Genomic DNA, 12,587 nt, shown 5'->3' on the forward strand with positions numbered 1-12,587 from the left:
ACTCGCCATCCCCATTTTACAGATGGGGAAACTGAGGCTCAGAGGGGTTTGGTCCAGGGTTGGCTCCACAGGGAATCAGAGGCAGACAAGATCTGTTTTAGCACCACTCCCTAAGCTCTAGGCACTATGTTCCAGATTCTTTCTAGAATATTCTGCCCATGCTGAGGTTGGTTAGTTATTCCAGGACATAAAACCACAGTCTTTTCTCAGCGGGGTGTGTGTGTGTGTGTGTGTGTGTGTGTGTGTGTGTGTAGACGGCGTAGACCCTGTCGAGACTCTCGGGGAGGAAACACCCCCCACGTCCTAACGTAGGGACAGTGCAGGACGCCTCGGGGGTCCACAGGCCCCTGTCCCCCCTCTGGGCCCATCCCCCCTGGGCCCCCTGTCCCCTCTGGGCCCCTGTCCCCCCGCGGCCCCTGTCCCCTCTGGCCCCCCTGTGCTCTCTGGGCCCCTATCCCCCTGTGGGCCCCCCGTCCTCCCACGGCCCCCTGTCCCCTCTGGGCCCCTGTCCCCCCTGGGCCCCTGTCCCCCCGCGGGCCCCTGTCCCCCCGCGGGCCCCTGTCCCCCCGCGGCCCCTGTCCCCTCTGGGCCCCTGTCCCCCCTGGGCCCCTGTCCCCCCGCGGCCCCTGTCCCCTCTGGGCCCCTGTCCCCGCTGGGCCCCTGTCCCCCCGCGGGCCCCTGTCCCCTCTGGGCCCCTGTCCTCTCTGGGCCCCCTGTCCCCTCTGGGCCCCTGTCCCCGCTGGGCCCCTGTCCCCCCGCGGGCCCCTGTCCCCCCGCGGCCCCCTGGCCCCCCGCGGGCCCCTGTCCCCTCTGGGCCCCCTGTCCCCTCTGGGCCCCTGTCCCCGCTGGGCCCCTGTCCCCCCACGGGCCCCTGTCCCCCCGCGGCCCCCTGTCCCCCCGCGGCCCCTGTCCCCCCTGGGCCCCTGTCCCCCCTGGGCCCCTGTCCCCCCTGGGCCCCTGTCCCCCCGCGGGCCCCTGTCCCCCCGCGGGCCCCTGTCCCCCCGCGGCCCCTGTCCCCTCTGGGCCCCTGTCCCCCCTGGGCCCCTGTCCCCCCGCGGCCCCTGTCCCCTCTGGGCCCCTGTCCCCGCTGGGCCCCTGTCCCCCCGCGGGCCCCTGTCCCCTCTGGGCCCCTGTCCCCTCTGGGCCCCCTGTCCCCTCTGGGCCCCTGTCCCCGCTGGGCCCCTGTCCCCCCGCGGGCCCCTGTCCCCCCGCGGCCCCCTGGCCCCCCGCGGGCCCCTGTCCCCTCTGGGCCCCCTGTCCCCTCTGGGCCCCTGTCCCCGCTGGGCCCCTGTCCCCCCGCGGGCCCCTGTCCCCCCGCGGCCCCCTGTCCCCCCGCGGCCCCTGTCCCCCCTGGGCCCCTGTCCCCCCTGGGCCCCTGTCCCCTCTGGGCCCCTGTCCCCCCGCGGGCCCCCGTCCCCTCTGGGCCCCTGTCCCCCCGCGGCCCCTGTCCCCCCGCGGCCCCTGTCCCCCCGCGGCCCCTGTCCCCCCTGGGCCCCTGTCCCCTCTGGGCCCCTGTCCCCTCTGGGCCCCCTGTCCCCTCTGGGCCCCTGTCCCCGCTGGGCCCCCGTCCCCCCGCGGCCCCGTCCCCCCGCGGGCCCCTGTCCCCCCGCGGGCCCCTGGCCCCCCGCGGCCCCCTGGCCCCCCGCGGGCCCCTGTCCCCTCTGGGCCCCTGTCCCCCCGCGGCCCCTGTCCCCCCGCGGCCCCCTGGCCCCCCGCGGGCCCCTGTGCCCTCTGGGCCCCTGTCCCCCCTGGGCCCCTGTCCCCCCGCGGGCCCCTGTCCCCCCGCGGGCCCCTGTCCCCCCGCGGGCCCCTGTCCCCCCTGGGCCCCTGTCCCCCCTGGGCCCCTGTCCCCCCGCGGGCCCCTGTCCCCCCGCGGGCCCCTGTCCCCCCGCGGCCCCCTGGCCCCCCTGGCCCTGGGTGGCGGTGTTTCCGGGAGCATCAGGCCCAGCCGCAGGCCTCAGGTTTCTTGGCTCCTGTAACCCGTCACCTGACGCCCTCCTGACCCGGGGCTCGCACCTGGCGTTGAAGGCATTTGGTGGAACCACGATCCTGTCCCCAGCCTAATCTCCAGTTTCAGGGAAATCCCCACGCGACCTCAGAGAGGGGACTGAGCAGAGAGGGGAAGAGCCGGGAGCAGAGGCCTCCACACCGCGGTGTCGCCTCTGGCGAGGGACGCAGATTCTGACGCCGTGACACCATCTCCCGGAGGCAGCTGGAGGGGCTCCGTGCGGCCGCGGCCGGTCTCCGGGGGCCCCGCGGGCACCTGCCTGCTTCACGTGCCCAGCGGGCTTGCTGGTGCCGGGCACTCATTTCACACCAGCCTCGGGGCACCCGGATGTGTCTCCATTGTGCCGATGGGAGTCAGGGGCCCGCACACGGCGGAGTCTGCCCGGGTCGCCACGGTGACCCCAGGTCCTCGTGGCGGCCCTCCACCCGCTGTGAAACACGTAGTCACTACCAGGAGTCCCTCTCTCCTCCCGCCCGGCGGCTCCGCCGGCGACGAGGGTCCTCGTCACCAGCCAGGCCCACGCCGTGAGTGGCCACGGCCCTGTGGGCCCCCGAGGGGAGGCAGGAGCGCCATGGAGCGCAGGGGTCCTTCAGAGACGTCTAAATGGAGCCGTCCGCAGGCTGCCCGCGCCCGGAGCCGGGGGCCGGGCCGGCTTCGGCGGGAGACAGCTGTGCTGATGGAGCAGAGTCGCTGAGGTCAAGGCAGGTAAACAAGAGGGGCGCCAGGCAGCCAGCAGTCTCCACTTCGCCCAGGACCTCGGCTCTGGGGCTCCTTTGCCCAGTCACTCAGAAGCAGCGCACTCCCAGTGAGCAGTGTTTCCTTCGGCCGATCCTCTTGGTTGTCAGACGCCCTCGTCATTTCGCCAGCTTTGCTCTTGGCTTGGTTCGCTCCTCCTCTGAGGTTTATGTAACACCCCCGGCCGGGTGCACAGATTCGTGTACATTGAAAGGGAATTCGTTAGAAGATGGCCTGTGAGGCAGGACTGGGCGAGACGGGCCGGACACACCCTGGAGCCAACCTCCCTGGCCAGTGGCTCCCGGGGTGGCACCGTGGCTCAAAGGGCATCTGCAAAGTCGGCCGAGTCCCTCTGGCAAGTGTGGTCCCTCGGCCTGGCCTGCGGGGATCGGGCCGGAACTGGCTCTCTGACATCCCCCGAGGGGTCCCGGAGTGCAAGTGGGCACTCTGCGAAGGTGCTGTGGTACAGGGTGTGGAACACAAACACAAGAGTGCAGTAAACCAGATTCAGGCCAACAGTGGCCCAGCAACATAACCCATGGCCGAAAGTGGAATCTTGGGGCCCCGTGAGGAATCGGGCCCCCTTCTCTCCGATTTCGGGGTGCATCACTGCAGCTCGGCAGCTCCTGTGTTGAGCGTCTGCTCCTGGTGGTCAGTGCACGTCATAGCGACCAGTGGATGGACACAGCGTATCAGCCTTTTATATACATAGATAAATGGTATTGGCAACTATGCTGCCCTCTGCATTTTCTTTTATCTCACCTCACACTATTAAGTATGTTTATTTTTTGCTCAGTTCTCTTCTCACTTCACGCCTACTGAGTTTCTGTTTGGATTTCTTCTCTGGCTTTTCAGTTATTTATAAATATGCTTTAAAACTCCCAGGCAAGCTCAGTAGTTACGTTTTGTGATTGATTTCTAATGTAAAGTCTTTGGTGCCAATGCGATAGGTGTGACTCAGATGCCTTGTCAGTATTTGTTGAGTTTTCAATGTGTGTCCTGTTTGGAAAGCCCCATCCAGTCTCACCAGGAAACCCCTGTGGCCACTGGTGCTGGGCATCGGGGTGCAGGGAGGCTCAGGGGGCCTCGTCTGGCAGAGCCAGGGAAATGGGGATAAAACACAATTACAGTCCTAGCTGGGGTGGCCCAGTGGAAAGAGAGTCAGGCAAGGGTGTGTGCCTCAGTTGCAGGTTCGATCCCTGGCCCTGGTCAGGGCATGTGTGGGAGGCATCCAATCCATGTGTCTCTCTCACATCGATGTTTCTCGCTGTGTCTCTCCACTTCCCCGCCCCTCCCTCTAAAAATCAATGGAAAAAATGTCCTCCAGTGAGGACTAACAAGAAAGTAAATTTAAAAAGAAAGCATCCAGGACCCAGAGGAGAGATGCTGGTCATCTCCTCTGCCGGTGGCCATGGCCTTGGCCCAGGAGGGGCAGCTTGGCCCACGTGCTGAGCAAGGAGTGGCCTGTGCCGCCTCCTCCCTCTGCCCTGGCTCCTCCTCCCCGCAGCAGGAGCCTGGGCCGAGCGGGGACACTGAGGCAGCCCCAGCCCGGGGCTCTGGACGGTGTGTGCGGGCACCAGCCGGGAAGGACCCTCCGGGCCCAGGCACAGGCGGGCGGCTTCCCGTGTGCCTGACACGTCCTCCGCGGAGCAGCGGGGCCAGCCGCCCAGCCCCCCGCCCCACCAGAGGACGGTCCCCCCAGAGGACACCGAGTCTCGGCCAGGTCTGGGGGCTGAGAAATCAAAAGGCAGGATTTGAGAAAAAATAGCCAGATTTAAAAAAGTAAAAAAATAAATAACCTGCCAAACAGAAAAAAGAAAAGAAAAATGACAGCTATAGAGATTTTAGTTTAGGGTTGTTTTTTTCTAAGTGACAAGTGCTCAGGTGACGGGGAGCGAGGTTTTCTTGAGAAGATTGAGGGGCTGTCTGCTCTAATGAGGGCGCTCGGAGATTATGGATCAGTCCCAGGTCAGTAATTCCTGTCAAGCCGGGCCGCCGGGGGTCAGAGGCCCCGAGAACACGGCCCGTGCGGGCGTCGCCGGCCAGCGCTGTCCCGGCTCCGCCGGGGCAGGCCCAGGAGGGGAGCTAATTAGCGAGGCCGCCGGGCTCTCCCGGGACATCTGGTCTCCGAAACCGCTCTCTGCTCCCAGCTCTCTGCTCCGTGAGCCAAAAATAGACCGAGCAAGGACACAGGCCGGCTCACGCTGAGTCTCTGAGCACAGCCAAGCTCGGCGCGGAAAGCCAGCCTCCTGCTCCGCACAGCTCTGCCGGCGGGTCCCGGGCCGAGCGGGTGAGCGGGCAGAGCGAGGGCCCCTGGGGCAGGGGGCAGGCTCACCCAGCGGGAGGGGAGGCTGAAGCTCGGGGCGGTGGAGACCCAGGCCCACGGACGCCCAGCTGCTGAGCGGGATGCCTGACCAGGGTCCAGGTCTGTGCTCCGTGGACGGAAGGGCTCCTGAAACCTGCTGGGGCAGCAGCAGAGGCGGCCCCAAAGTCTCTGAAAACGGGAACCAAGCTGCTGTTCCCAGAAGCCACACCACCGTCTCTCGGTCATTTCCCAGGACCAGGGAGGCTGGGCAGCAGCAGTGGAGATCCGAGTGGAGCAATGAGTCTGCCCACCAGATGGGGGGGGGGGGAGGGTGACTGAACTCCCCGAAGACCAGCTTGTGCTTCTTCAGCCCCCGAGTGGAACAGGTTTCCGGCGAGAGGGAGCCACGGCACATCCTGCTGGAAACCGAGGACACTGCCCCTCCCGCATCGTCCGAGGCCATTGTGGCCGCCATCGCCCTCTTCTGGGCTCCAAAGGCTGAACCCAGGTGCTGAGCATGAACCTGACTCACGTGGCCTAAATCTTCTTTTTTAAAAAACAGCTCTATCTATATATATAAAAGGCTAATATGCCAAGGTTCCCCTCGGAGTTCAACCAGGAGACTGGGAGCTCGATCGCTGACCACAAGGGGGCAGCGCGGAATGAAGGAGGGCCCTGGCTGGCACCTGGCAGCCGGGGAAGGAAGGCCCTGATCGGCCCTGATTGCCAGCCAGGCCTAGGCACCCTGTGCACAAATTTCGTGCACCGGGCCTCTAGTAGAGATATAATTTATAAGATGTACCCATTTAAAGATTGAAATTTGGGTTGTTGCCACTTTTTGGCTCTTATGAATGATGCTGCTAGTGTGTGGACGTACCCTTTCACTTCTCTTGCTTACACACCAGGAGTGGAATTGCTGGGTCATGTGGGAACTCTGGGTTTAGCCTTTGGGGAAACTGCGACGGTATTCAAGCCAGCAACCTGCGCTGTTGTCCTGTAGCCTGCACCCAACGCCCCCGGGGGGCCTGGAAGCCATCAGCCACCCGCCATCCGGGCTTTGCTCTCTGAAAACCCTCCTCCGAGAGGATGCCCCCTGGCAGCTGTTTGCAGGAGCCGGACCAGACGGGAGGAGATGCCCCTTCCCCTTCCTCAACTCCACCTTGGAGACCCCGTCCAACACACACACACACACACACACACACACACACTCACACTCTCACACACACACATGCACACACACTCATACGCGCGCACACATGCGTGCACACACTCTCACACATGCACACGCACGCACATGCGCACAGGCACGCACCCCCGATGCAAATGATACCCGCCGAGCCATCACTGTGAAGCTCGACAGAAAATAATGAGAAACACTAAATCTTTTATAAGGTCAACACGCGCCTTAGCTGAGCAGCTGTCAAACAAGAAAAGAATTTAGCGCCCGAGCCACGGAACTTCCATCGGCTCATTAAGCCCAACAGGCCGGGCCTGGCGTGGCGGAGACGGCCCTCCGTTTGGTGTCAGTAATTTGCGGCGGAGCGAGCAGAGGCAGCGGCGCCAGAGGGGCCCGGGGCGGCTGGGGAATCGTTAGCGCGCCAGGAGCGGCCGGCTCCTAATTGGAAGCATTGGGCATTATCAGCCGAGGATCTGCCTCAGTTCCCTGACAGCTCGTAGGCCCGGGATGATCGCCCACTTGTCAGTGCAAAAGACCATTAAAAACAAACGTTTTGGTTTAATTGGAGGCGGTGCACCGCGAGGCCAGGTGAGGGCCGTCAGCCGCTCGCCGCCCGCTCGCCCCGCTGGGTGCCGGGCCGGGGGTGGGCGGGTGTCTGTGTTTCCTGGAGCCTCACCTTTCAAACTGTCTGCGAGGCCTGGGTGGGAGATGGAGGGACTTCACAGGCGGCAAGGGCTGTTCTCAGCCGGCTGTCAACAACGCGGTGACAAGCCAGCCGCCAGGAAGAGAGAGGCCCCTTTCCTCCCGGAGCCTGGACGGCGGCGATGGCGGCGGTCCTTTTGGCGTGTCCTCCTGGGAGGCCGCCCGCAGGCCTGGCTGCAAATGGGGGGCGGGAGAGGCGGGCGGTGCTACCCTGCCCACCCCACTTAGGGGTAGCAGCATACGAGGGGGTCGGAGACTGATTCCCAGTAGAGGGTAGGGCTTTGAGTATATTTTTATCCATTTCAGAGAGGAAGAGAGAGGGATAGGGAAACAGCAACATCAACGATGAGAGAATTATGGATTGGCTGCCTCCTGCACGGACCCTCCTGAGGATCCAGCCCGCCACCCGGGCATGTACCCTTGACTGGAATCGAACCTGGGACCCTTCAGTCTGCAGGCCGACGTTCTATCCACCGAGCCAAACCGGCTAGGGCTGGAGTGGGACTTGCTGTTTTGTGCAGAGTGAGAGCTAAGGAGGGCTCTGAGCGGACAGCCTGCCGGGACGGGGCTGGTGTCTCCCCAGGGCCCCCTGGGGGGCCGGGCGCTGCGGACACAGAGGAGGCCACTCCCTATGAATATCAGCCTCAGCTGTGTGCTCAAGCTGTGTGCGGGCGCCTGAGCTGTGTGCTCAAGCTGTGTGCGGGCGCCCCGGTGCCGGGCTGATGTTGTGCGTGTTGGTATCATGAGCGCCGTGGGTACCTGATGAATATTCATCGGCGCCTGCCAGCGCTCAGAGAGGCCTGCACATTTGTATGTTAATCTCGCCCCGTCCCACATGCCGCCATCTCGTCTGCTGCCTGCCGCGTCTTCAATGAGACCACACCTCAGGAGCCTCGGTCCCCTCGGGGACCGCTCCGGACGTTTGGGTGAAGGGTCGGGCTGGGAGGGGGCACAGGTCCCTGGGAGCAGGCAGTCCCAGATCTCCAAGTTTTGCTGCCGAGTTCAGACAGCGCGGACGCCTTAATTGCTTTCTCTGGAAGTTTCCCTGACGGCGCTCTCTCAGGCAGCGGCAGGCGGTACCCGGGCGTGTGGCTCCACGGCAGAGCCTTTGATCCAGGCCGGGCTGCGTGTGCGTCGGGCTGCCGAGCAGCTCTGTTCCTCCAGGGGAGGGGGACCTGCTCGGATGTTCGGCACACGGCCTGCTGGGAAGGGGTGCACACAGGGAGGGGGATGTTGTTTTTCCCCCTTTTCTCTTATTGGAATAATGAGCAGGAAGAAGTTCTTGGGGTGCGTTTTAAGAAGAGGCTGTTTAGTTACAGTAAAAATATGAGAGTTAAGTGTCCTTTGCATGCCAGCCTCTGGGCCCTGCTCTGGGGAAACGTGGGCAGACAGGAGACTCTCAGAGGTCTCGGGGTGACTGCTGTTAGGGACAGCCTGTAGGCACTCAACAAGTCTTGGCTGGGTGGACAAACAGATGGATGAACTGATAGATGGATGGACTGATGGACAGGTGGATGGGCAGGTGGATAGATGGTTGGGTAAATAGATAGATGGTTGGGTAGATGAATAGATACATGGATGGATGGATGGATGGATGGGCAGATGGATAGACGGATGGTAGAATAAAAAGATAGATAGTTGGGTAGATGAATAGATACATGGATGAATGGATGGATGGATGGATGGGCAGATGGATAGACAGACGGATGGTTGGGTGGATGAATGGATAGACTGATGGATGGACAGATGAACGAACAGATATATGGGTGAACAGATGGCTCTCACTTAGAAGTGGGAACAGGTGATTGTGTTCTCCTAAAAGTCATACCCTCAGTGGGATGGTGTTTGGAGGTGGGGTTCCTGGGAGGTAATTAGGTTTGGATGGGCTCATGAGGGTGGGGCCCCCAGGATGGGATTAGTGCCCTTCTCAGACAAAACACCAGCTCTCTCCCTCTTTCTCAACACAAGACAATGGCCATCTGAGAGCCAGGAAAAAGCCTCGCCAGAGCCCAACCATACCAGCACCCCAACCTCAGACACCAGCTTCCAGAACGGAGAGAAATCCACGCCTGCTGTCTAAGCCCCAGCTGTGGGTGCTGCTGGAGCAGCTGGAGCAGATTAAGACTGACGTTCAGACTCCTCGCTTCTTCCTGAAGCCCCGACTAGCTTCCCATGGAACGCATGAAAGCATAGCCACAGGAAATACTTTAATTACAGCTGTGTAGGCGCCGCTGATGGGCGCAGGGAGCTGAGGACTCGGGCTTGGTACCTGCCCCACCCAATGGCCCAGCTCAGCCCTCCCCCCCTGAAACCTGCAGGCACAGCCAAGCTCAAGAACCACCTGCAGGGCCGATGCCAAAGCTCGTCCCACACAGAGACCATTGCTCCAACCGGCTCCCCGCTGGGCATGGCCAGCGCCTCACACCTCCTGCACGGCCCTCTCTCCCGCTGTCCCCACTTTTAGATTCAGGCCGGCCCAGTCCACCTTCTCCGCCCTGTCCCTGCCTCATGCCCTTTGTAACCGCAGCCTGGACCCCGGTCAATGGCTTCTTTCCTCTTTAGCCTTCGGGCCAGACTCCAATTTCAGGGGGGTTGTCAGGTGTAAAGGCGTTCAGGGCGGTGGACAGTTCTGTTTATGTCAAGAGCTTAAATCAGCCAGGCCAGGTGGGCACAGCCCTCCGGGCACCCATAAACCCTGAGCTCATGGCCGCCGTCCACTCACCTTCCCAGGCCCGGCGTTTAGGCCCCCTGACCCCTGACCGCAGGTGCGGGTCTTACTATTGCTTGGCCCTGCCAGCGCCCACGGGCGCCAGCCCCACCCACTTGCCTCTGGTTCTCTAGGACCTGGGGCACGGACTTGAACTTGGGAGCCTTAGCTTCTCTTTCTCGGACAGCGACTCCCCTCCTCGCACCTGGTGCTGAGAGGACAGAGTCGAGAGATCGTTCATCAGCGCCCGCCCGGCGGCGGCGAGGTGCGGCTGCGGCTGCCGCTGGGATCGGCTCAGAATAGCTTCTTGGACGCCCTTCCCCGGGCGCCGCCCGCGGCGCCTTTGGCCAGAGTCCCCGCTCCCTGTGCTGTTTGCTCCGCTCAGAGGCAGCGGGTCCCAGGCCTCTGAGGAGAGGGAGGACTGAGGCCGGAAACCACAGCCCATCTCGCCTTCTCCCCCGGCTGCTCTGCGGGGCCACAGGGAACTGGAGGGGGTGTTAACGTCACAGCTTTTATTTATTTTTATTTTAAAAAATATATTGCCAAAACCGGTGTGGCTCAGTGGATAGAGCATCGGCCTTCAGACTGAAAGGTCGCAGGTTCGATTCCGGTCAAGGGCATGTACCTTGGTTGTAGGCACATCCCCGGTGGGGGGTGTGCAGGAGGCAGCTGGTTGATGTTTCTCTCTCATCGATCTTTCTAGCTCTCTATTCCTCTCCCTTCCTCTCTGGAAAAAATCAATAAAATATATTTTAAATAAACAAATAAATAAATATTGTCATTGATTTCAGAGAGGAAGGGGTGGGAGGGAGAGAGAAGCATCAATGATGAGTATCACTGATGAGCTGCCTCCTGCACGCCCCACACTGGGGATCCAGCCGGCAACTCAGGCCTGTGCCCTGAGTGAGAATTGAACCTCGACTTCCTGGTTCCTAGGTGGGTGCTCAGCCACTGAGCTGCGCTGGCCGGGCACCCCCATGGCCTTTAGATGCCAGGGTACCGTCTCCTGGTGCACCTCGCCCGCACTTCCGGCAAACCCGTCACCATGAGCCCTGAGTGAAGATCGAGGGTGTTTATCCGGGGGACCTGGCCGGCCTCCTGCTCCTCAGCGTTGGGGCGATGGCACTGCGGCGCCGGCGCCTGCTGCCAGAGGGCTGACACGCGGAGACGGGGGGGTTTGTGGGTGCCGTGGAGCGAGTCCCCCCTGGTGGCCCACACTCCCCCTCGAGCCCAGGGGAGTCTCCCCAGATCACCGAGGATGCACTCCCTTGGGGACGAGCTGGAGGACTCTGGGGACCCCACAGCCCCATCGGCACCCAAATTCAGCACGAGGCTCCATGTCGCTGGAGATTAGGAAGACAGGGCTGATGCCCGAACAACGGCTGACTGTTTGCCAGGGGATGTTCGGCACAACATGTGAGTCTTTCCTGCCCAGCGGGGAGAAGGGTTTTCTGGGTTAAACGGAAAATTCCCAGGTGCCAGAGGATTCAGGGGACATGGCTGGGGGCCCCCAGGACACAGGGCAGGTCCTGTTAGAAGTGCCAGCTCCCCTGTCCCCTGCGATGCCGGCCCCGCCTGCCCCCCCTCCCGGCCTGGGCACAGACCCTGGCCCTCCCCCGACCCCCCCCCCCCCAGCTCCCAGGAAGGCTGCCATTTGTCCTCGTCCCAAAGCCTCCGCTCGGCTCGCTGACCTGCCAGTCTGAGCAGGAATGGACGTTACCTTCCAAGCAGGCGCCCAAGAACTCCTGCCTCCGAGGCCGGAGCTGTGCAGCCCCTCAGGCCCTGCCTTCTTCCCTCTGCGGACGGTGTGAGCGGGCGGGGGCTCCGTGCTGGGGGGCAACGCCGGCTGCATCGGACTGACTCACCCTCCCCTCGCCCCGCCCCGCCCCGCGTGTGGCACACCTCCTGCGCCCGTGCCCGCACAGCAGCACGGACGTCCTCATTCCGGGACCGCACGGCGCAGGGCCCTCAAAACACATCCCGGGGCGGCCAGCAAGCTGTGACACCCCGAGACGGGCTGATGAGTGAAGGCTGCCGGGCCTGTTCTCCCTTAAGCGCTTACACACCCGGGCCGGCTGCAAAGTTAACTCTGCCGACCCTGGGGCAGCTCAGGGCCCGTCCGCCCGCCCCCGCCTCTGCCCGCTGTGCCCACTGTGCCGCCTGGCCACTCCCTGCAGACGCAGGAAGGGCAGTGGCCAGAGGTGCCGCACTTCCCCCAAATGCACCCCCAGGGCCCCTCCCAGTGCTCCCTGACCAGTGGCCTGGGGGCTGGCGCCCTCGGTGGGCGGGGCCTCAGGACTAGGCACCCCCCTATGCAATGAGGAAACGGGCCCAGAGCGGCCGGGCGGCCAGCCCAGACCCAGCATCTGTGTCCCTGAGAAAGGCCGCGTGCTGGCGGCCGGCTGACCTCCCTCCGGGCACAGCCATCGCGGCCACTGCTGGTGGCCGGCCCACGCAGAGCCTGTCCGCTGGGACCCTCCGCCCGAGGCTCGGCCTCCTTTCCTGCCCCTCCGCGGGGGCCTGTGCGGCCTGCGAGGCCGGGACCAGCCCGGGAGGGGCCGCCTGCCCGCGGCGTGTCCCGTGAAAGGCGTTTAATTACTTCTGACAGAGTTCAGCGGCGACATCTGTTCACAGGCGGGGAGAGTCGGTGCGGGTCATCCATCACCGTGACAGGCTGAGGTCTTTTGGAAGTGCCTCTCCTTTCCTGGCGGGCCGGGGCGGGGGCCGGGCGGAGCAGCAGCCACAGGACGGGCACCGGGCAGAGGAGGGCCCCCTGTGGACGGGCAGCCGGCCTCCTGAGGGCAGACCGGGCGCTGGCCACCGGACGGGCAGCCGGCCTCCTGAGGGCAGACCGGGCGCTGGCCACCGGACGGGCAGCCCGGCCTCCTGAGGGCAGACCCTGGTGCCACGGAGCCAGGAGCCCCGACCTGCCCAACAGCATCCCTGCTGCCTG

At 63.9% G+C, this 12,587-nt stretch overlaps 1 protein-coding gene across 1 annotated transcript in view; it reads right to left on the reverse strand.

Moving 5' to 3' along the window:
* Positions 1-12,587, reverse strand: part of CFAP77 (cilia and flagella associated protein 77) — a 63,253-nt gene that overhangs the window by 1,034 nt on the left and 49,632 nt on the right. The window lies entirely within an intron of this gene.

Source organism: Pipistrellus kuhlii, unplaced genomic scaffold (genome assembly GCF_014108245.1).
Source record: "Pipistrellus kuhlii isolate mPipKuh1 unplaced genomic scaffold, mPipKuh1.p scaffold_m20_p_68, whole genome shotgun sequence".
Taxonomy (NCBI): Eukaryota; Metazoa; Chordata; class Mammalia; order Chiroptera; family Vespertilionidae; genus Pipistrellus; species Pipistrellus kuhlii.